Source organism: Sceloporus occidentalis, unplaced genomic scaffold, assembly GCF_023333645.1.
Source record: "Sceloporus occidentalis isolate IW3139 unplaced genomic scaffold, rSceOcc1.0.p SCAF_7, whole genome shotgun sequence".
Lineage (NCBI taxonomy): Eukaryota > Metazoa > Chordata > Lepidosauria > Squamata > Phrynosomatidae > Sceloporus > Sceloporus occidentalis.
Genome location: NW_028316987.1, coordinates 32,692,184 through 32,717,550, shown reverse-complemented (window position 1 = coordinate 32,717,550; position 25,367 = coordinate 32,692,184). Strand labels below are relative to the sequence as shown.

The following is a 25,367-nucleotide window of genomic DNA, read 5'->3' as shown; positions in this document are numbered from 1 at the left end:
TTTACAAACTTGCTTTTACCTCCTGAATACATTTAAATTTCTTCTTTCCAAGTCTTTCAAACGTCCGACTGCTCCTCAAAAACGTTTCTCCTCCTGGGACTTTCCTTAAAGACCCCAAGTCTTCTGTCTTCTTTATTTTTATTATTATTATTATTTTACTTAGTTTTCTGCCTGCTTCTGTTGTTCTCTGCCTGCTTCTGTTATTTTAGGATGATTTTTAAAATTACTATAACACTCAGTTTTAGTCTTATGACACTCTAGGCTTGAATCTTCCTTTCTCAGAGCAAAACCAAGCAGGACTGCTAATTTTTCTGGTTCTTGACAGTTCTGAAAGCTTTTTTTTCTGAAGTTTATTCTATCTCAAATCATATTACCAGGAATACCTTTTTTCCTTTCAAGTCCTCTTTCGCCCACAGGTCCAGTCCCATGATCCCTGTTTTACCCTTCTCTCCTTGGATTCCTGGAAGTCTCGGAAGTCCTCTAAAGTCTCCATTGTCACAGCCTCTTTTGTATGGCGACCCTTCCTGCTTCCACTCATTGTTCCTTTAAGAAGGGCACTTAAAACTAGAGATCTTTGAGCATGTCAGGGCTGGACCTCATCTGGAATACTATGTCCAGTTTTGGACACCACAATTCAAAAAGGATGTTGACAAGCTGGAGCATGTCCAGAGGAGGGTGACCAAAATGGTGAGGGGTCTGGAAACCATGCCTTATGAGGAGAGACTTAAGGAGCTTGCTATGTTTAGCCTCGAGAAGAGACAGTTAAGAGGTGATATGACGGTCCTGTTTAAGTATATGAACGGTGCCACATTGAGGATGGAGCAAGCTTGTTTTCTGCTGCTCCAGAGACCAGAACACAGAACAATGGATGTAAACCACAGGAAAAGAGATTCCACTTCAACATTAGGAGGAACTTCACAGTAAGAGCTGTTCAATGGTGGAACACTCTCCCTTGGAGTGTGGGAGTCTTCTTAAACAGAGGCTGGATGGCCATCTTTCAGGTGTGTTTTGATTGTGAGTTCCTGCATGGCCCTTCCAGTTCTATGATTCTATAGAATGGGATTTGAGTATCCATGGCTTTTGATATCCATGAGGGGAAGGGAGCCCCGGCGAATACCAAGGGCCCACTGTATTTCATTTCCAAAGAGGTGTCCATTATCATTATAAAAGGGGGGGGGGACTTTAAAAGACCTATTTATAATGTGATTGCAACCTGCAGAAAACTCAAATCAGGATAAAAGAAAAACATTTCCTATATTGCAACTCACTTAGAGGAATAACGGTTTTATCCTTCTGATGTCACCAGCTAAGGAAAGGAGAAGCAGGTGGCCTTCTTACATGTAGAAAATATCTGAACTGTGGCGGGAGAGGCTTATGTTCTTCCACAGTGATTCTATTTTAAATGCAAATGCAAATACAAAGAAAAGAAAAACAAAGACTTAACAGGACAGACAGGGAGCTTGCATCATATGAAGGAAATGTAGTAGTCGACATATGGTGCGTAACAGGCTTTACAAGATTAAGGGCTGCAATCCAAAGCATTCCTACAAGTAAGTAAATCACAGTGATCTCAGCTGGACTTTCAATTGAGTAAACATATTTTAAGACCCAACTGTAAGGAAAGGAAAAATATGTTCTTTCTTTTTGCAGTGGAAATCCCCCTCTAGTGGTTATACGATTGAGTTTTAATGCTAAAATGATTTAAACTTGCACATTCAGATCCTTTTTCTTGGAAAACATTTGTATTCCGAAATTGAAAATGAAATTAATATGATAGGGAAAATAGTAAAAATATAAATTGATGTTAATCCTGTTAAAATTCCACTTTTATCATTCGTTTTAATTGTCTACTCCTTTCTTAACTAGTATCTCCAATGTGATTTATGATGAAGCCCAGATATTAAAAATCTTTAACAGTTTTGATGTTTTCACCATCCACTTTTAAATTATATAAATAATCTGTGGTTTTTATTTTTCTTAATATTCTTCTGTAACTTTGCTTTTGCACTTTCTTCCTTAACTTTAATCAGTAGTAATTCCAAAGCGTTGCTACATTCTGCTAGTAATATGATATCATCTACGTATCTTAAATCATTCGTCTTCCTACCTCCAGTTTTCACATCTCCTTCCTGATCGCCATATATTTTCTGTGTATAAATTATACAGACGAAAGTGATAAAATGCAGCCTTGTCTGACTCACTTGCCAATTGGAAATCATTTTGTTATCCACATTCGGTTCTGACACTTGTCTCTTGTCCAGAATATAGGACAGTGATGGTGAACCTTTTAGAGGCCGAGTGCCCAATGTGTAACCCAAAACCCACTTATTTATTGCAAAGGGCCATGTCCTTCTGGCTTTCTAGTAACAAACTCTGTCAAACTCTGTGCTGGGGTGACAGCATATGTGCCCACAGAGAGGGCTCTGAGTGCCACCTCTGGCACCCGTGCCATAGGTTCGCCATCATTGATATAGGACAATAAAATGTTGTAGTATACCCATTTGTTTCAATGTGATCAATACTTTTTCATGATCTACATAATCAAAGGCTTTGCTGTAATCTAAAACACACAAGATGATTTTCTACTAAAATTATTTGGTACAGTTCATTTGTTTGCACTACAGAAATAATCCAGTTTGACTCCACTTTAACTACCCAGGCTCAGTGCTACAGAACTCTGGGAATTGTAGTTTTGTGAGACATTTAATGTTCTCTGTCAGAAAGTTATGGTGCTGCAAGGAACTATGGTTCCCAGAATTCCATGGCACATAAACTGGGATCAGACTGTATTATTTCTGCAGCCCATATCTAGATTTCTCTTTTCTGAGCCCATCTGACATTTCGTGTTCAAGAGAGGGTATAAGTCTTGTTTATAAAATTTTGAGCATAACTTTGATAATATGGAAGATTATTGTAATGGTCCAGACTATAAAATTCTCAATACATATTACAGTGGACCCTTGTTATATGCTGGGGTTTGGTTCCAAGATCCCCCGTGTATAAAAAAATCGGTGTATGCTTAAGTCCCATTAAATATGACATAGCAAAATGGTGTCCCTTATAAAAAATGGAAAATCAAGCTTTGATATTTGAAATTTATGCTTTTTGGAACATTTTCAAACCGTGGATGCTTGAATCTGTGTATAAAAAATCTGTGTATAAGAAGGGCCGACTGTATTTACTCAAGAAAGTGGACAGCAGAGTTACTGCAATACCTTCTGCCCATTGCCATGAGGATAATAATGTCTATTGTACTAAAATTCTTTCTAAAATTATGACTTTTCCCCAGTGAATAGTTTCCATTTAGCAACACTCGGGGACTGAATGGGATACTAACATATTAGAAAAGCAAAACATTTTTCATTTTGCAGCACATTTTACACATTTACTCAGAGGTAAATCCCAGGTTTTTTCACTTGCTTCCTGATGCTGCTGATACGCTCACATTTCTTTTTTTAAAAATTCAGATTTGTTCTTTTGAATGCTAGCTACACTGAACTAATTCTCAAGAAACAAGCAACACATTTGAAGTCGAAGGCTTTCATGACCGGTTTTTTTTTTTGGGGGGGGGGGGGTTCGGGCTATGTGGCCATGTTCTAGAAGATTTTCTTCCTGACATTTCACCAGGATCCAGCCACAGATGCTGGCGAAACATCTTCTAGAACATGGCCATATAGCCCAAAAAACCCACAAAAAACCAAGCAACAAATGAATCCATGAACCCTTAGCCAACCAGATAAAACCCTGGCTTGTTTTAAAAGATTATTGGTAATATATTTACATCCCATGTAAATGGCTTCTGTAATGCTTCCCAGTTGCTTCTTATCCAGACTCAGACATGTATTAACATGTTTGCTTCTAACACAGCTTTGGGAATGCAACAGACATGTAAATACTTGACAATACTTTCATAGTAGTTCAAGTGTTAGAAAACAAGTCCAAGTACAACTGCAGGTGGTGATTTCGTAGCAGGAAAATGTAAAAGATGGAGCTATCAAAGTAATCAAAACAGCTTGAATAACTGTCCTACAGGGAATGATTACAATATTTAGGTCCTTTTCACTTAAAGAAAGGGTACAGTGGGATATAACTACACTTTATACATCATGTGGAAAAAGCAGAGAGCAAAATTTTTACACTTAACCTCACACTCATCCAATGAAGATGAATGCAAGGGTATTCTGCCCAGACAGATGGAAATACTTTGAACAGCACATAGTTAGCTTATGGAATTTGCTGTCATCGAACGACATGGTGACAGCCACTAGCTTAAGATGGCTTCTTAAACAGATTAAATAAATTCACTGAGGATAAAGATATCAGTGGTTACTAGTGATAATGGCTATACAATCCTCTCAGAAGCATAGGCAGCATGTTTCCAAAGAACAGATGCTAGGCAACAACAAAGGCAAAAGACTATTATTACCTTTATAGCCTAATTGTGGGCTTCTTGAAGGAGTGGCTTCAACCTTCTTAGCATGCAAAACAACATAAAAGGGACAATTAGTTTCTGTAGCAAGCTACCCTTTCCAACCACAAAACCACCACTAGGTACTTCCAACTGTATATTCAGCACAAACCTGCATATCAGTTTCTACTCGGCAGATGCATTTTAGTCTCTCATTGATTCATAGCTATTGGTTTATTTTGCTCCAGTGAACTGAATACCACAGGGTCATCCACAGATCGACTGGAGGGGAGTTAACAACATAACAACAAAGTTGAATACCAGGTGCCTTAGGCGATATTTCAGAAAGGAACTGGTAACATCACCTCTGAATATCCCTTACCCTAGCAAAACTATGAAATTCATGAGCTCACCATAAGTCAACAGGCAACCTGAAGGCACTTACAGACAAGCTGGCTTTCAAGTTTGTTACTGCAGAGAGAGACAAATTTATGTACATTGTGATCCTGTATGTCTGCTTAATGTGGACTACTCTGGAGACAGGAATAGAAAGGCTGGTTGATTGAAGTGTGTGTATGTGTGTTAACCTCTCCCACATTTGTCCACCTGGGATCTCTATACTGCAGTAGGGAAGGGGAGGTTGGAGTGGTCTGTATACCATCTCCTCCACCAGGTGCCTTGTCCCACATTCTGCTGGGTGTTTTTGAAGGTGTGTGGCTAGTATGGAATAAGGATTTTGTGGGTGTACTACTCACCTCTCTGCTCAATAGTAATGAGTCTGCTCAATAGTCTACTGCCTGTGTTGGTTTTGGTGCTGGTGTTGGAATCCTTTCGATTTGTTGCACTGGAGGATTTCAACATCAATGCAGAGACTGCTCTGTTGGCTCAGGACTTAATGTCTACCATGACAACTATGGTTTTGTCCCAAGCAAGATCTGGTGGCACCCATGCTGCAGGACACACTCTGGTTCTGATTTTTTGTTCTGGGCAGTATGTTGGTGATCTGAGTGTGAAGGAATGTTTTCCAGTTCTGTTGTCATGGACTGGAGCACTACTTGGTGGAATTTAGACTCGGAGCTCTGCAGGGGTGGTTTGCTGGTTAAAATTGATTCAAATTATTAATCCAGATGGATTACTGACAGCTGTTGGGAAGGTGATCCTGTTGAAGCCCTGGCTGATCTTTGGAATAGGGAATGGCCATGGAGATGGACATGGTTACTCCTAAACATCCCCTCTCATGAAGTGGAGCCCATGGTTCACTATGGAGCTGGCAGTGATGAAATGAGTGGGGTGGATACTAGAGTCCACAAGAAGAAAACAAAAATAGTTGACAAGACTGCTGATTCACTTTGTGAATCTGGATGCTGAAGCTGATACAGATCCAATGCATGTAATCTTGGAGCTTGCTTCTTCTATATTTTTGGATATATTTCAGTTTGTGCAGTCTGGGGATGTGGACAGGATCTTTGGAGAGGTGAGAGCCACCACATGTGTACTGACTCCTTGCCGTTACTGGCTCCAGAAAGCAGCTACAGAGGGATTACCCAAGCGGATAAGGGGAATGGTGAATGTCTTACTGCAGTGAGATCTGTTTTAATCTGACTTCAGACCTAACTATGGGATGGAGACAGTTTTGATTGCCTTGATGAATAACCTACTCAGGGAACTGGACTGTATGTCCCTGTTGGTCCTGCTGCACCTCTCAGTAGCTTGCATTACCATCAACCATCATATCTTTCTGGGCCAGCTCTCTGGGATAGGACCTGGGGGCACAGTTATGCAGTAGTTCCAGTCTTATGTGGGGGGCTGAACTCAGAAAGTGGTGCTGGGAGATTTCTGTTCAATACCTTGGCCATTGGCCTGTGGGGTCCCTTGGGGTTCTGTGTTGTCCATCATGCTATTGCAACTGCTAAGTGACAGTGGTGTCAATAGGGTTGGTGTCAGCTGGTGCAGTAACTCATGGTGTCACCCATCCATTGACCTCCTCCCATTTCACATCATATAGAATCCTTACTAATGCTTTTTTGTACTAATGTTATGCGCAAATCATAATTCCCACATACCACTGAATGTAATGCTAATAGTTCTGACATAAACAACTAGCAAAATTAAAATTATACTTTCAAATTGCAGTATCATACGCACAACCTAAATGTATTTTAAATATACACACTGAAGATTTGGTTAAAATGTGATGTTAAATCTTCAGGAGATGATTGGGGCAGGTCTATTCAACACTGAGAGAGAAACACCTGAGAGATAAAGATAAAATGACTAAAAGGGTATGGATAGATAGATAGATAGATAGATAGATAGACACACAGTGCGCACGTGCCACACTCAGGAACACTATACGCGGCTTCCTGCTTATGCGGAAGCCACACGACAATGTAAACAATTATGCGTGCACCTGTGATGCACACACTGCCATGCCGCCACACGCACACATTTCCTATAGGGCGCGACTCCGCGCGAGCATATGTGGATTATCCCTTACGCGGAGGGCGGAACGGATCCCCCGCATAAGGGAAGGGCCCACTGTATGTATATGTGTATATGTGTGTGTGTGTGTGTATATATATATATATATATATATTGTATACATTTATATATTATGTATATATATATATATATACACACACACCTATATATATATGTGTGTGTATATATATATATATACAGACACACAATATTATATATATATATATATGTGTGTGTGTGTGTGTGTGTGTGTATATATATATATATATATCCCCATGCCCTTTTAGTCATGATATCTTTTTCTCTCAGGGGTTTTCTCTCTCAGTATTGAATAGACCTGCCCCAATCTTCTCCTGAAGACCCGGATGATGGGGCATGATTGGCATCTGTGTCTTTCTGTGTCTCTGAATGGGACCTTCTTAAGGACCATTGAAAGCGGCGCCATTAGAGCTAAAACATCCTCTGTCGCCACGCCCACCATTCCCACAGAGGAGCCCCGCCCCCTCCCTCCCCTAGCAGACCAATCAGTGCGATCTGTTCTCCTTCAGCCCCGCCCCTCCGGGCGTCCCCGCCGCGCCCACCTCGCCTGCACCACTCGCGCTTTGGCTCTGAGCGAGAGCGGACGCTTGAGGCTGCAGCTCTGGTGAATGCGGCTTCCTCTCTGAGGGAGCGAGGAAAGGGGCGCGGCCTCTTGCAGCGAAGGAAGAGTTGTGTAAGGCGTCCATTGCATAAAGGTTGAATGCAGTGGAACTGAAGTGTTGTGTAAGCGGGAGAGAAGGCGAAGGGTAAGCCAAACATCCCTCCTTCTCTGTGGCTGCATCCACACTGGAGGAATAACCCGGTTTGGACCCGCTTTAACTTGTATGGCTCTTTGCTATGGAATTCTGGGAGTTGGAGTATGTTGTGGGATCCAGAGACCCACAACAAACTCCAACTCCCAGAATTCCATAGCCTTGAGCCAGAAAAATAATTAAAGTGGTGCCAAACTGGGTTATACCTCCAGTGTGGATGCAGCCTAATGGAGCCTAATTTTTCCCCACTTGGTTTGGGGATGTCTGCCTCTTGTAGGACTGGCAGGTGTCCCATGTTGGAAAGGGTCTCTCCCATTTGAGGGTTAGAAAGGTTTCCCTGTTATCTAGACACAATAAGCTTGCCTTTTGGGGTGCAGGACCTTCATAAACATGCATGCATCCTGTAGTTTACTGAATAGGATGCCCCCTAAAGCTTGCATTTTGGGAGGTAGGACCTTCATAAACATGCATGCATCATAAGTTTACTGAACTTATACTTAACAAGATGACCCTAAAGCTTGCCTTTTGGGGTGCAGGACCTTCATAAACATGCATGCATCCTGTAGTTTACTGAATAGGATGCCCCCTAAAGCTTGCATTTTGGGAGGTAGGACCTTCATAAACATGCATGCATCATAAGTTTACTGAACTTATACTTAACAAGATGACCCTAAAGCTTGCCTTTTGGGGTGCAGGACCTTCATAAACATGCATGCATCCTGTAGTTTACTGAATAGGATGCCCCCTAAAGCTTGCATTTTGGGGTGTAGGATCTTCATAAAATATATGCATTATGTAGTTTACTAAACAAGATGCTGCTAGAGCTTGCCTTTTGGGGTGTAGGATCTTCATAAAGACAAAAATATATGCATCGTGTCGTTTACGGAACAAGATGCCCCTAAAGCAGTGATTCCCCAAACTTTGATTCTCCAGATGTTTTGGACTTCAGCTCCCAGAATTCCTGATAGTTTGGGGCTTATGGGAGCTGAAGTCCAAAACACCCGGAGGACCAACATTTGGGAACCACTGCCCTAAGGCTTGCCTTTTGGGGTGTAGGACCTTCCTAAAAACGGCAGTATATGCATCATGTAGTTTACTGGAGAAGATGAACCCTAAAGCTTGCATTTTGGGGTGTAGGACCTTTATAATGACAGAAATATATTCACTATGTGGTATACTGAACAAGGTACCCCTAAAGCTTGCATTTTGGGGTGCAGGATCTTCCTAAAGACAGAAATGCATGCATCGTGGAGTCTCCTTCCCTGGAGGTCTTCAAACAGAGGCTGGTTGGCCATCTGTCGGTGATGCTTTGATTGTGATTTCCTGCATGGCAGGGGGTTGGACTGGATGGCCCTTGCGGTCTCTTCCAACTCTATGATTCTATGATCGTGTCGTTTTCGAAACAAGATGCCCCCTAAAGCTTGCATTTTGGGGTGTAGGACCTTCCTAATGACAGGAATGCATGCATCATGTCCTTCTGTGGTTCCCAAGCTTTTCTATGCCCCACATGCCTAGGAAAATGTTTGATTAACATTCATGCTCTCCTAACAAGAAGTAGTACCCCATTTGAAGATGAAGAAGTCTAATTTCTAAATTTTGGATCACATATGATACTATGAGTGAACAAATAGAAGTTTTTTAAAAAAACTTTTAACTCAGTGCATAAAGTGCAACTCGAAATCGAGCAATTTGATTCTAATTTATTCAGAAAAATATCAAGTAATTACAAGCTACACACTTTGTTGCACCCCCTGAAATCTCATATCACACCCCTAGGGATACAGGCACTCCAGGTTGGGAACCCCTGATGTAATTTATGGATGTAGACAATGTATTTATTTTATAGCTATGGCCTGTTACAGACTGCCAAAATAAAGCTGCTTTGGGTCTCTTTGGAGGTATGCTATTTAAATGATGCATGGGTCCTAAGAGTCCGGAGGTCGTGCCAAAGCCACACTCCATGTTCCTCGGAAGGTGATAGAGTCTCCTTCCTTAGAGGTCTTTAAACAGAGGCTGGATGGCCATCTGTCAGGGATGCTTTGATTTGGATTTCCTGCATGGCAGGGGGTTGGACTGGATGGCCCTAGTGGTCTCTTCCAACTCTACGATTCTATGATTCCATTCCTAAGCACTGGAGTGCAGTTTTGGTGCAGCTTCCGGATTCTTAGGGTGCATGCATAATTTAAACAGCGTATCTCCAAAGAGACCCAAAGCAGCTTTATTTTGGCAGTCTGTAACAGGCCTAAGTTAACATATCAATACTTTCAATCGGATACTTAATATTTCATGATAGTCATACCTGCATGTCATGAATTTTGACTGTCTCTTGCTGCTCAGTTTGAAAACCTGGCAACACTATTTGGAATGGAATATGGGAGAGGTTATTTGAGCTTGTCCTTCACGTATTTTATCTCACAAAGAGAAATGTCAGCTTTGAAATCATGTACAGAAAGGGAAAGAAAGACCTAGTATTCTGGTAATTGTGAACCATGGACCAATGTAAAAATAGGCAAAGAAAGAAGCCCCATTTTTTTTAAAGTACTTTTAAAAGTAGGCTGCCAAAATTAATAATTCCTTTCATATTTGAAGGGGACATCCTGTAAGCAAGTGCAAAGAAAGACGATCAAGCAAGCAGAGAAGGAAGAATGAGGTAGGGCTTGTCAAAGGCCAAGTTAGTATGACTTTGCTAGATAAGATAACTGTGACCTGATTTTAAGAGAATTCCTAAATCTGTGAGTAGCAGCTGCAGATGCTGAATTCTTCCAATTATGAGTTCCATAATGTGTGTGTCTTCAAGGTGCTTGTTGACTTAAGCAGTGCCATGTATTTCATGGGATTTTCTTAGGCAAGGAGTACTCAGAGGTGGCTTTACCAGTTCTCCTGAAATATAGCCTACAGCACTGGGTATTCCTTGACGGTCTACCATCCAAGTATTGACCAGAGTTGATGCAAACGGAAGAGAGATGCACATATTCTCACCAGGGATTGCTGCACTATACAGACTGTCCTTCCATAGGTACACAAACAGGTTGCTCATATATTAAAAAAGACAGTCCTGTTTTTGAAGTATTCAAGTTTTTGTGCAATTAATGCTATATTCACTATACACTCAGGACTGTAAAACAATGCAACACTGCAGTTGTTTTGTGATACTGGTGTCAGTATTTCTGTTAGTAAAAGTAATGTGAGAACTACCCTAGAGTGAGTGTGCAGTTATAGCATGGGTCATAGTGACTCATGCTGCAACTTAACACCAAAGGGTTTTGGCTGTCATTTGCATGCAGCTTCCATGAACACATTCTTCTATTCATTGCAGTGGCTGCTGCATTTTCCAGCTGGGACAGAGCAGTGTGTCCAGCTATTAACATGGGACAGAATCGACCAAGAAGAATTCTCTTTGTATTTCCTCGACTGGCCGGTAGGGTCATTTGGACAATGATATGCTTCAGCAGCCCCTGTTGTTTTAGACTGAAGACAGTCAAACTAGTATAATCGGCAGGTGCTATTTTAGGCTGCATCAATAGATCAGTTATAGTGTCTAGATCAGTGGTTCCCAACCTTCCTAATGCCGCAACCCTTTAATACAGTTCCTCATGTTGTGGTGACCCAAACCCATGAAATTATTTTTGTTGCTACTTCATAACTATAATTAAATATGTGTTTTCCAATGGTCTTAGGCGACCTCCATAAAAGGGTCATTCGACCCCCAAAGGGGTCCCGACCCACAGGTTGGGAACCACTGGTCTAGATCAAGTTATAGTGTCTAGATCAAGGGAAGTAATACCACTCTATTCTGCCTTGGTCAAGCCTCACCTAGAATACTGTTCTGGGCACCACAGTTCAAAAAGGATGTTGACAAATTGAAGTGAGTCTAGAGGAGGGCAACCAACATGGTGAAGGGTTTGGAAACCATGCCCTATGAGGAAAGACTTAGGGAGCTGGGTATGTTTAGCCGTGAGAAGAGACAGTTAAGGGGTGATATGATAGCCCTGTTTAAGTATTTGAAGGGGTGTCACATTGAAGATGGAGCAAGCTTGTTTTCTGCTGCTCCAGAGACTAGAACACAGAACAATGGATGCAAGCTACAGGAAAAGAGATTCCAGCTCAACATTAGGAGGGACTTCCAGACAGTAAGGGCTGTTCGACAGTGGAACACACTCCCTCGGAGTGTAGTGGAGTCTCCTTCCTTAGAGGTCTTTAAGCAGAGACTGGATGGCCATCTGTTGGGGATGCTTTGGCTGTGAATTCATGCATAGCAGGGGGTTGGACTGGATGGCCCTTGTGGTCTCTTCCAACTCTGTGATCCTAAGATGCATGAAACAGTCTAGATTTTTTTTCCTTTCTCAGTTATAGGCTTTAGAAAAAGCCCACCTCTTACTAGGAATTTTTTTTAGAGAAATTAGGAAATAGCATGCATTTTTTATTTTTTGGCCCATGTTAACTCTCTGAGGTCTTATACGTGCTACAGCAAATCATTCTTAACAGAAGTCTTCTTCAAAAACTGTACAATAAATAGGCAGAACACAGTTTATCTTTCAAGTGAGAGGTGAAAGAAGGAATCTGAACACAATTTTCTATGTCTAGCTGATTATTCTCTGGGTAACTTTGGCTCTCCCATAATAAGCCTTCCATAATCGCTACAACAGGACTGCCTACATCTGCTTTCTTCCCAGCATCAGGAGGTTGAGGATGAACCTCCAAAGCATTTACTCTAGCCTGCAGTTTCTCATTAGTGTTTTGCAGCAATAATGTATCAGCCTCATTACTTGCAACATGAATTTCCAATATTGACATTTTACTTTCCAAGTTGAATGTGATCAACAGAGAACAATGAAGAATAGAAAGAGGATGTCTTAATATTCATCACATTCTCAAGCCTCTCTTTTGAGAAGTGCATGCAGATCCTCTGTCACTTCTACTGCCTTCTGTTCCCATTGTTCTTCAATCTCACCATGAAGGAGAAGAGTTGGATATTTCTGAGACTGGAGAGCTCTCTCTTTTTTTAAATCAGGTTCTCCTTTTGCCACTGTTAGGACCATAAACAACAGTGGGCTTAGTAACAAAACCAAAATCATAGTTGCCTGATTTCTAATGTAAAATGCCAAGATTGAACTGATAATGAGGATTAAATAAGCTGAAGGAAACAAAGTAAAGAAAAGAAAGTCCAGTATGAATGCTTTTTAGCTGAAGGGCTGTGCTCATATTTCTTATTTTAGACAGTATATATATGTTTCAAATTTGATCTAGATCTAGGACTAAAGAATATGCATAGTCATCTTTGTCGTCATTGTGTATTATACCTATGGGGTTGCATGCCAGTGTAGAGCACCTTCTCAGATGTTGTGTGTCTCAGCACTTGGAAATGGTAAGTTAAAATTGCAGGTTGTTTACCCGTGGCTGATGGTCTTCCAAGTGCTCATTTGTACAGTCACACATATGGGTCTCCTCACCTGCAGACATCTTGCAACTTTATTTAGCAGAAGCCCTGCCTACCCCCTCTTAATCATATGCTTAAGGCCCCATTTTGCTTCTGAGCTCAATTCACAGTACAGTAAGAGTTTTGGCATATCGTTGTTATGTGCCTTCAAGTAGACTCCGACCTATGAAAACTCTGTGGTAGGATTTTCTTGGCAAGACTTGTTCAGAGGAGGTTTGCCATTGCTTTTCTGTTAGTCTGAGAGAGTATGACTTGCACAAGGTCACTCAGTGGGTTTCCATAGCCATGCATGGATTCAAACCCTGGTCTCCATAGCCTGCCGGAAAAGATTGGTCTTTAATACTCTTTTAAATTTGGACAGCGTATTCAACTATCAAATCTCTTCCAGCAGGTCATTCCACTGTCTAGGGGCGGCTGAGAAAAAAGTCCTCTGGCTGACAGTTGTCCAACTAGTCTTGGGACTGACTGGAGTAAATATCTGCCATAGGACCTGAGCGTATAGGGTGGATTATATGGGAGGGGGCAGTCCTTTAGGTAACCTGCACTCAAACCATGTAGGGCTTTAAAGGTCAGAGAATCATAGAGCTGGAATAACCTTGAATGCAATGGTTCCCAACCTTCCTAATGCCGCAACTCTTTAATACAGTTCCTCATATTCTGTTGACCCCCAACCATAGCATTATTTTTCATCGCTACATGCAAATGTGTGTTTTCCGATGGTCTTAGGCGACCCCTGTGAAAGGGTCGTTCAACCCCCAAAGGGGTCCCGACCCACAGGTTGGGGACCACTGCTTTAATGGAAAATTGAAGAAGAAATAGAAAATGGAGAGGAAGGGAAAAGTCTGTCTTGGCCACCGGGATTAACAAAATTTAGTTTGTTCTGTTTCATCTGATTTTTGCCCCACTTTGGCTATCATTAGAAACAGGCAAAACAATAACAAAACAATTGTTACTGTTTATAGGAATTTTATAGGTCAAAGACATTTCCTAGTGACCTCAGGCCTATTCCTGCTCTGTTGCAGTGTAGCAACTGTGAATTAAACAGCTCTGCTTTGGGTGTTCCCCATCTTACGAACAGTTGATCCCTTAGAACTGCATTCATTACCCATTCATGTAAACATGTTTTCCTGCTCAAGCAGTCTGTAAGGGTAATTTTTTCTCTTGCAAAATGAATCATTATCAGCTAGGTGTGACTGTGGATGCACCAGTACCAAAGAAGTTGAGTCAGCTAGAGCAACAATCAGGATTGGATGCCATACTGCAGGTTCAGGTAACCAAACTACCATCATATTATCTGTTGCAATCTTATCTTTAATAGCAGTAGAAAAGGTTTATGTAATTTGAATTGTAGTGTGCATTAAAGTTGTTTCCAACTTATGATATATGCTGTCCTAAGACAAGCCAACTATGTGCTTTTCTTGGAAATATTTGTTCAGAGGGGGTTTAGCTTTGCCTTCCTCTGAGACTGAGAGAGTGTGACTTCCTCAAGATCACCCAGTGGGTTTCCATGGTTGACCATGGATTTGCACCCTGTTCTCCAGAATCATAGTTCAGTGTTCAAACCACTACACCATGCTAGCAGTCTCATTTTGAATGTCATGAGTAATTACAGTGCATTGATGTGCATCTTAGATTCTTCCTGGACTGTTTGCTTTGAATCTGATAATCTACTACAACCTGTATTCAATACATTTGCAGTGGAGCTGTTTTTCATCCATAGGTGGACTCCATACTTAACCACCACCACCCCCCCCAAAAAAAACCAGCCTTAGTCTGGATGCTAAGTAGCTCCTACCACCTAGCATACTTGTTAGTTTCAAGAGTTGGCAGCCTTCATCAAAATCACCCATTTGTGCACTGTAAAGTTTTGTATATTGTATAACTCACCAATATTGATAACTAACAAGATGTCTCACGATTATGATGTGAGGAGATGTTAAGCATTTTGCACAATATAAGTGTTTAAAGAACTAATAACCCTGATGCTGTTACAGGAATGGACAATCCTGACTATGTTAAGCTTTGGAGTACAAGCAGTTTATGGAGGGATTGTTTGACAGTTAAACTCAGAGGATACAGGGGTGTCCAAAGGTTTGGGGTGCCAGATGATGTTGACATCCCTCTGAATCAAAAAGTCATAAGGCTTCAACCCAACAAGCCCTTGCTTTCCTATACATTGGCAGGTGTAGAAGAATACATTCTTGATATGTAAGTGCCAAATCTGGGAATATTGTAGAAACTGAGGCTATGCCTCCAAGATCCTCCAACTCACATTGTAATGTTGTCTTAAATGAGGAACTGGTCAGATGGAAATCCCAAATGAATTAAGGAACTATATATATATATATATTTCTCTTTCATTTTTCTCTGTCTCAGACTGTTACAAAGGGGCAGGCAAGTGAAATTTTACACCTTGATGAACAACAGTGTTATTGGAGAGCAGTGTAGAATAGCAACAATATACCTCACTTCACCTCATTTTGAACACAGAGTAATCTATTTTCAGACTAGCAAAATAACAGTAAACTTTTCCATCTCATTCTTTCTGACCTCCCTCCTTTTCCTGGATGCTGCCTCCTAGCTTACCTGGGGGAGATGTCCATAATGGTATAGTAATGCTGATCCATTTGTCCATAGAAAGGATTTATTTTGGGCGGAACAGACAGGCAGGAAAAAGCGGCTTGACCCTGCTTTTTCCAAAGCAGGCCAAAACCCTGCTACCTGCATGTCCCACTCCCAAGACAGGCTAAATAACCATGGGCTGACCATACAGCATGGTATCAAGCCACACTGCTGGGTAATTTTTTTGTTACATCCCCACCATATATGCACGCCATTGCACAAACTGCCTGCAGCCATGTACATCTTATGTCCCCCAATGCCATCCATTGCATAGCCTCCTCTATGATTGGCCACACATTCGCCAGTTGATCGTCTGCTGCTTCAGGGCATCAGGGTGTCAGTGATACAGTGGCAAAGCCTAGTCATGGAGGCCCCATCTACATGACCCCTTCACTCTCCTTCACCACATGCACCCCTGGTTTGTGTATGTTGTCATTACGTCCATACAAGTTGTCACACTTTCATTTCATTGCTTTGTTGTGCCCTGCACTCATGCCGGGAGATTTATATGCAGGCACAAAGATGCACATTTTCTGCCTTGAGTTGGATTATCCCAGCCTTTTTTTCCTCTGATTTTGAGCCCCAGAGTGTTGCTTTGGTCCAGTTCCCAGCCACTTTCAAGGTGTGCACTGTCTAAATGCCCCACTTTCAAAGCGGCTGGAAACTGCTTTATTTTGCCCACCTGTTTCACCCTTCAGTGTTCAGAAATCAGGACTGTGCCTGCTTTAAGGATGTGTGAATGTCACTCTTAAGAAACTTTCCTGATATTTACCTAGTTCTTTAGCCCGAAAGAGAGGAGAATTGAGTCAAGGTTCAAGATTTTAATTTTAATACCACCAGGAAACCACAGTAAATTGCATTACACTGTTTTTGTCCAGGCTAAAAAGGACTGAAAGTTTTCAAGGCTGTTTTGCTAAAAAAAAAAAGGAACTGCTTTAAAATTCCCTAGGTTAATACACTGTGTCCCAGGAAACCTGTTTTATTGTATGAAAAATCTACTTTAACAAAACCTCTGTCCTTCTCTAATGCAGCAGAAAGTAAGGTTGAGGAACTGTGGCAGCAATGTTCTTTCATACTAATTTAGATCAGGCTTGAAAGGGTATGTGAAATGAATATGAATTAGTCTTTATTGGTGCTTTTGCCAAGAACAGTCTATTTCACAAGTTATTGACTATATAATTTGATAGAGATAATGGGGCTTTTAAGATAACAAAACTAGAACATGTTTGTAAAATGCACACTTGACAGTATTTGGACATCTGAAACTGAAGGTTTAGCTCAGTACCCTGACTTAGAGGCCACTTTTCCTTTATGCTATATTGAAAAAATAAAGTCATTTAAAAAATTTTGTGGCTTTTTCGGGCTATGTGGTCATGTTCTAGTAGAGTTTCTTTCTGACGTTTCGCCAGCATCTGTGGCTGGCATCTTCAGAGAAGTCATTTAACGTCATTTAAACTTGGTCAGGTTCAGACCTGGATTAGTTAACCAACTTATTTATAAAGTCCCCTCCTCCCAGGACACTTCCATATTAAAATCTTTTGTTCTGCTCTTGAGAACATAATATAATTTGAAAAGTTTGTATTTATTTTAAATTCTGCAGTTTAAAATAAACTATGTTGTAAGCTAAACTCTTGCTAATATTCACCAAACAGGCAAACTGTTTGGCAAACTCAAATGCACAGTATACTTTTTGCAAGTTTTCGAAACTCCAATGGCATCTTCTTCAGGCAAGACGTTACAAACCAAACAGAAGAAAAATTGGAGATGTTAGTAAGATGTTGTTTCCGTCCTTAGTTCTGTCCTTAGTTGCAAATACTGTATATCTAAAAAAAGTGAAAGTTGATGAAAGCCACTGATGCCCTAAATTTCTTATAAATATGTTATCTAAGATATTAACAGGAAAAAAACTTGCAGATTTCTCCCCTCCTTCCATTAATTCTTATCTGCCTTGTAGACCCTAGATAACTCACCCCTAGCTTAAAAGGAGGAGGAGGAGGGGACCAAATTTTTCAGTGTTTTTGGCTGGTTGCTTGGAAATAATTATTTCTTTCCACAGACCCCGAGATGGGTGACTGTTCTGAAAACAGCTTCTTGGTGTACAAGAGGGATAGGTTTATGTCAGTGTTTCTGATAATATGTTTACTGCATCTTTTTTGACTTGCAGCTTTACCCAGTTTCAGAAGGTTTTTTTTTTTTTAAAGCAATTTCCCCACCTGTATTCTGAAGCTAAACCATGTGCTTTTTCTGAATATAGGGGCAATACAGACCGGCACTTTGTGTCAGCCTGTAAGCGGAGCCATGGTGCAGCGTCCAGGCGCTGGATGCCGTGACTCTGCCCCTTCGCACCATGATGCCACGCACCCTTCTAGACGGTGCGTGGTATCATGGTGCGGCCCTGATGCTGCATCTAGACGATGTAGCACCAAAAGGGCATCACAAAGCTGTGCCACCATACCTGTGATGCCTTTTAGAAGGCGCAAAAGATGCCCTAATTCGAGGTTCCTTTTTGTGCTCTCTAGAGGCCAGATCGGGGCTGCAGCCTTTGGTTGCTGCAGCTCCAATCTGGCCAGTATTGGTGCAGCTGCAGACCACCCCTTCGGGGTGGTCTGTATAGCCCCATATTCATTGGGTTATAAGGTGGCCATGTGTTCTATTTTACAGAAGAATTTGCTCTGTTTTAAGACTTGTCAGAGGACAGACTTCTATTTGCAAGAATCATCAGCTGAAAGGGCCAATCTACCTCAAGTTGAAAGATGAACTGTAGGAAGAACAGGGAGCATGAAGTTGCCTATCAGCAGTTAGCAACAAGCCAGCTGATAACAAATCATATAGGTCACCATATCGGTCCTCCCCAGTGTGGGCAGATGTGTTGTATTTCTCTTTATAGTCATTTTAATTTACATATATATGTGTGAGAGCCATTGTGGTGTAGTGGTATGAACATTAGATTATGACTCTGGAGACCAGGGTTTGAATCCTTGCTAAGTCATGGAAACCCACTGGCTGACCTTGGGCAAGCCAGACTCTCTCACCTATGAGGAAGGCAAATGCAAACCCCCTCTGAACAAATCTTGCCCCCATCCATGATAGATTTGCCTTGGGATCACCATAGGTTGGAAGCAGCTTGAAGGTAGACAACAATAATAACAACATATATGTGTACATTGACATGAGATTTTTGCCAGTTAGAGGATTAGACTATAAATTGATATTTTGGCAGGAATCCTGTGCACATTAAATTAGGAGTAACCAATGTAAAATATTGTGGGACTTATTTCTGTATGTGCATGCATAGGCTTGCATAGTTAATATTATACCACTTAGTTACTGTTTCCCCCCATGCCCACCAAAATCCTAGGAACTTTCACTTGCTAGCAGGCTATGAATTTTCCCCAATTCATCACAGACCTACAACTCTCTAGCTTTTCTTAGAAAAGGAAAAGTTTTTGAACTATTTAGACTGCAATCCTATGCACACTCCCTGACCCACTGGGATCAGGGAGACATACTGTATTTCTCAGTCAGTGGGAATTACTTCTTAGGAAGGATGTGCAGATCTTCACAATTAAAGTTTGCAATGTGGTTGTGTCTTTAGTCCAGGGTTAGGGCACTTGTGATCTTTCAGGTGTTGTTGGACTTGAACCCCCATTGGCCCTCACCATTGAGTATGCTGGCGAAGGTGGATAGGATCTGTAGTTGATCACAGTTCTTTTGCCCCAGCTGAGATTGTAGCACAGTACCTGTTGTCCTGTGTTTAATTAAAAAATAATCTCCTGTGGAATCTGCTTCCCAGTAAACATACAATACAGCTGCACATCTTATGGCTTGTTAAAATAACAGTGATTTATAGATGCTCACAAGTTTCTACATGCTGTAAGTGAAATTTCAGTTTTAAGTTACACTGTTTGGCATTCATATTCCCCATTGTTATTCTCCCTGTAATAAATATGACTGTAGCAAGTACAGGCGAGAACTAGGGGCTGTCCCAGTGTCTGTTTTGGATATGCCTGGCTTAGATAGTATAATCTAATTATACTGTCACATATGCTGCTATTAGACAGTATTACCAAAGTGCTTTGTTGAAAGACCCCACTTATAAAGCACAGGGGATAGGGGAGAAGTATAGTAAAACTCTTAAGAGGACTGAGCAGAGAGCTGATTTGACCAATAAACACTGTCTACCTCCACATATTAAATATCCTTGCATTTTACTTTGGGAATCTAAACATTATTTTATATATCCAAGTTGGTAATATAACACCAAGTTGGTATATATATCCAAGTTGGTATATATCCATTTAAAGCCAGGTAATTTTAAAAATGCTGGCACTTTTTTTCTCCTTTTCTCCCTCCTTCCTTTCACCTTTTTGACTATTTCTTTGAAAACATCCCACATTCTTTATGTATGGCATACTACATTGCTATAGTACAAGTCCCAGAAAGTTGTTGTGGGGCTGTTTGTTTTGTTTTTCTGCAAGCCACTGAGTTGAGCCCCTTTTGAGAGAAGTAATCTGAGCATTTTTGTCACGTTAACATTTATGTTCTTGGACATTGTATGCAAACTGAGGATGACACTGTCCGGGGTGATCACTCTTTGCCAATCTCTGGACCCCAAAGTATGCTTGACCCCATCTTATGCTTGACCTCACTGCCTCTGGAGCCTGTCTTGCATGGTCACCATGAATGTTTGCATTCACAGTGTGAAATGTGTAGCTCTTGTTCGGTCAGCTTTATAAATGTAAATGTACTTCATATGATTGAAAGGAATAAATGAAAAATAAAACCAGGTGCTTGTTACACAACAGTCTGCTACAGAGAATGCTGGTGTCTGTCACTTTAGAACTGGGGTTGGAAAAACCAATATTGAACAGATGGCATCAGTTAAATATGAACAATTGTATTATCCACTTGAGGAAGTAAAGATCAGAGAAGCTACATTTTGTTTGACTGACATAAATGGAGATTATTAAAGGAGCATTTGTGAACTATAATACAAGTGTATGTGAGTTGTAGTCATGTTTCCCTTTAAGCCAAGCTGGAAGAAAACAGCTTCTTTTTGCAGAATGCCACTTGATGAGTAGTCATTAATCCTTGTTTATTTTTTAGATGATGTTAAAGTGAATACATATCCTATGAAGATTATAAGAGACATGTATCTACTGTGTTATGTGGATGCCTTTTAGCATTATTGTTTGTGTTAGCAATGGTGCTTCAGTTTTACAGTGCGCCCATGCCATACGCAGGTGCACTACATGTGGCTTCAAGCTTACGCTAAAGCCACGCAATAAAACATATGGCGTGCATGTCCGTGGTGCATGCGCTGCCTCGATCATGCACCTCATTGTTTTCAGTGGGGCTTGAGCATATGTGGAATTCCCCTTACACATAAGGGAAGGGCTCACTGTATTATGTTCTGATAGCAGACATTACAGTTCAGAATACATTGGGCTTGTATTTGACTAAACATTGATGCTAAAAACACAACTGGCTTTTGCATATGGATACTTGTGCTCTGGCATCATGTTCATGTTCGCAGTTGTTGGTCGTTGTTCACAGCTGTATCTTTTTGAAAGGTAATGCATTATATATATTGCTAAACTAAGCAACCAGTGGCTAAATACTGTGTTGTCAGTCATAGAATACAACATTTAAATTAGTAGGCAAAGAAGTCAGCAACAGAATACTGGGGAACCAAGCAGTTTTGGGGAAGGAATTAAATTGACAATTTGGTGGTGAGTTGGGGCTATCCTATAGTCAGTTGCTCCTAGAATTGCTCTTTCCTTTTGTTAAGAGGGAGTTCTAGTAAAGCATGGAGTTAGGCTTTTGTGATTGCACATTTTGATTCCCTCAACAAAAGTATCTCCACATGATGAATTTTGGATTTTGGAGTTGTTGGATTTTTTATGACCAACACAGCTACCTCTGCAGCGTTTTAAAATTAGAAGATGCTGAATCGATCTGCTGAGAAGAGGGTGCCTACATTTTCAGGAAATGGACGTCATATAATAAATTGAGACTTGCTTTTCTGTTGCTTCCCCACCCCCCAATAAAAAAACTCACCAAGGACATAGGGTGCTTAACTAGGGGGCTGTACATATGGGCGCAGCATTGCCACAGCAACCAAATGGCACAGGAACGCTGTGCAGCAAAAAAGGAGCCGCCTAGACCAATGCAGCCCTTATGATGCTGCTTCCTGTAAGAGACGTGTGGGCGCTCAGACGCCCACATGTCATCTATATGCCCAGTGTGGGCGCCGCCCACACATTATATGGCTCGGGAGCGTGCGGTTGGTGCGCAGTCCCTAGCCCTACTATCGCCACCAGGACGCCACTTCCTGATGGTGTGTGCCGGCCCTAGGCTTCATCTGATGTGCTTGGTCTGTTCCAATGCCTAAATTTGTCTTCAGACCAGATGCTACTGAGACAGAGGTCCAAAACACACTGCAGAAGTAATTCAGTTTGAGACCACTTTAACTGCCCTGGCTGAGTGCTAGGTAATTCTGGGAACTCTTTGTTTTGTGACTTGTAAAACATTAAGCCTTCTCTGTTAGAGAGCTCTGGTTCTACAATAAACTCCAGTTCCCAGGATTCCCTAGCACTGAGACAGGGCAATTAAAGTGGTTTTAAAGTGGATTATTTCTCCAGTGTGTTTTTGACCAGAGAGAGACTGGTGGTTCCCAAACTTTGATCCTCTAGGTGTTTTGTTGGACTTCAACTCCCAGATGCCCTAATGAGCTTGGCTAACAGTCAGGAATTCTGGGTGCTGAAGTCTAAAACATCTGAAGGGCCAAAGTTGAGGAACTGCTGGGCCAGCTGCCCAATTATGTCATGATGGCCTGAGGCCTCATACTGGGTACAGGTAAATACATTTCTTAGAGAGATGGGTACTTTATAAGGTCAAATGAAGAAGCTAAACTTCACTATCTGTATTCCCAGTTATCTTACAGCCATAAGGATAGCCTCACATTTCATCCACATAAGCTTCCTATAATATCTCAAAGCAAGTATGTTAATGCTGATTTTTTTAAAGAAAAATTTTATTTTTTGTGGCAAATAATACCTTATATTACATATACTGGACCAATTCAGATAATGTTGTCATTATAAGTAAGTGGTTTTTAAGGCCTGTTACAGACAGCCAAAATAAAGCTGCTTCGAGTCACAGTGGAGATATGGTGTTTCAATGATGCATGCATCCTAAGAGTCCAGAACTCACACCAAAGCCATGCTCCAGCCCTAAGGACTGGAGCATGGCTTTGGTATGGCTTCTGGACTCTTAGGACGCATGCATCATTGAAACATCATATCTCCACTGTGACCTGAAGCAGCTTTATTTTGGCTGTCTGTAACAGGCCTAAGTCACATATTTGATACAACAAGAAACACTACTTCTATTTACTTGATGAATCATGCAGTACATATCAGGATGAACAGAAGAAAGATATAGGAGTAGATCTCACTGTGATTTGTGATCATCTCGCTGTAAACAGGACACCATCATTTTTTCCCTCTGCATGCTATCTTACCATCTTTGCCGGATGAGGAAGCCTTTGAGCTTCCAAAGTTAGTGTGATGTATTTTGAGACTGTTGGACAACTGATAAAGGTTATCACCCCAAGATGGGTTTTGGATTTTGTTTTTATGGAAGGTCAATGATAGTGTTAGGACCCATTCTTACTAACATTTAAACTGGCTTGTGAATCGTGTTGACACTGGGTGGCTGAATGGATCGAGGCTAATGCTTAGTTCCCACTATAGAAGTGAATTTAGACCTTAGACTATGTAGTTCCCACTAGTTCGTTTGTGCTGCAACTCATGGGGGACCAGGTTTTCCGGGCTTGTAGATCCTGCGGCTCCCCCTGCAAATTGGTTGAACTCCAAGTCCCATCAAAGAGGGGCTTCAGGAGGCAGAGCCTAGGGAGGGGGCAAGGAATGGTCAAAAGGGCCCCTTGGCTCTGGGAGAAATCCTCCACCTGGCTCTGCTCCCGAAGGTCACACTGGGTTCCTCCAGCCCTCCCAACCCAGGATTCCTTGGGGGGAGACAGGGGGAGGCTGGGAGACAAAGAAAAGGCAACCCTCCAGCACTCTCTGGGGTCCCAATCCCGCTTTTGTTGGAACCCGGAAGCATCCCCAGGTGGAGGTCTCCCCCTGCCCTTCCTGTGGTGCCCACCTGGTTGGCGAAGTCCTCAGTGAAGCTAATGAGGTCACTGTGCCCCATGGCCGAGGTGGCTGCAGACATGGCTGGACAGGTGAGCATTTGGTCAGTAGGGTTCACAGTCTCCTGCTCCGATGAAGCAATGGAGGAGTATGGTGGAGAGGTGACTTCCAAAGCAACCAAGGACAGCTCCCAATGAGTATAACTTTAGCGGGATGCGATTCAGATTCGTCATTCACACTTGAACATGTTTCGGAATTGCTTCTTTTCAAAAGAACCACCAAAAAACTAGTGTTTGGAAAGAGCAAGGGTTTTGGGTTTGTCTCGCTTCCAAGCAATTCCAGACAATCGCAGTCGCATCTGAAACTGTTTCCAATGGGAATAAGGCATATATACAGCGATCAGCAATTCGCTTTAAATCATAGTGGGAACGAGCCCTTAGAATGTTATATTTTTTGTGGTTGATAAACTCAGCAATCCTAACTTGAAGGGACAGGGGAAGAGATTATGCCTAATACTGTAATATATTAGAGATGCTATGAGTTCCCTCTGGTGGCTGATATACAAGATAGCAAATTCTTTTCATTCAAATTCAAAATAGACTGATTTAATTAAGCGTGTTGCTTAAGCTATGTAGAACTCTTAATTAGGCAGGAAAGAATCCTAGTTTTCTTTTGCCAGTGTTACCCCTTGCTACTGTTCCTGCCAGGTAGCGCAACTTATTGGTATTTGGCACATTTAGTGTAACCCGCCCTATGGAAAATAATGACAAAATTCAGAGATAGCACCAGTAGTAATGCTGCCAACAGCATAGCCTCATGCTTTCTGGGGTAATATAGTCCCATCATCATGGAAAGGTAGTATCTTGGTGGGATATGCCCTATATCTTGTTAAAATGTATCAGATACATTATGCATTCTGTTGAGGATGTAAGAGCAATTGAACAGATTTTAAATTTGGTGAAATGTAAATAAATAATGACCCTGAGGAATATGAAAGTGAGCCATTCATCTTCTGCTTTAAGAAATCTTGTGACTCACAGCTTCCGGAGCCCATGAAGCATGCCTTCAGAGTATCATGCCTTCAGAACATCATGCTGGCCCTATCAAGTTGCAGATGGTCAGTGGATGCCATCCTTGCCCTATGGAAAATAATGACAATCAGCATAAGTAGTCTCTGGTCCCAAACACATTGCAGAAATAATCCCGCTTGAGGAATTTTCCTCAAATGAATGGCATACCTCTTTGTAATCATAAGACATTTTATGATTTGCAAACAACACTCTGCATTTGCTCATTTGATGCATTATTTCTTGAAAGTTTTCCTAAATGCTAAACAGTTTTAACAAGCAGAGATGAGATGTTTTAGCTGAAAAAGAAGCCCTCCGAAATGGCACTGTTTTTATTACAACAAACTACATTTCAGCAATAAGAAGACCTAATTCAAGCTCTGAAAAGGGAAAAGAGTTGTTTTT

At 41.4% G+C, this 25,367-nt stretch overlaps 1 protein-coding gene across 11 annotated transcripts in view; it reads left to right on the top strand.

The window, feature by feature from the left end:
* The window catches only part of LOC149309482 (biliverdin reductase A-like), a 63,510-nt gene that overhangs the window by 204 nt on the left and 37,939 nt on the right, over positions 1 to 25,367 (top strand). For 8 of the 11 annotated variants that reach the window (XM_089532541.1, XM_089532540.1, XM_089532539.1 and 5 more), the window contains exons 1-2: positions 7,490 to 7,674; positions 14,301 to 14,387. The exons of 1 other annotated variant lie outside the window; for it this stretch is intronic. The gene's annotated coding sequence lies outside the window, so the exon portion shown is untranslated. Of the gene's footprint in view, positions 1 to 7,489; positions 7,675 to 14,300; positions 14,388 to 25,367 lie in introns of those variants that run through there. 2 more of the 11 variants (XM_089532537.1, XM_089532536.1) reach the window with 1 other exon arrangement.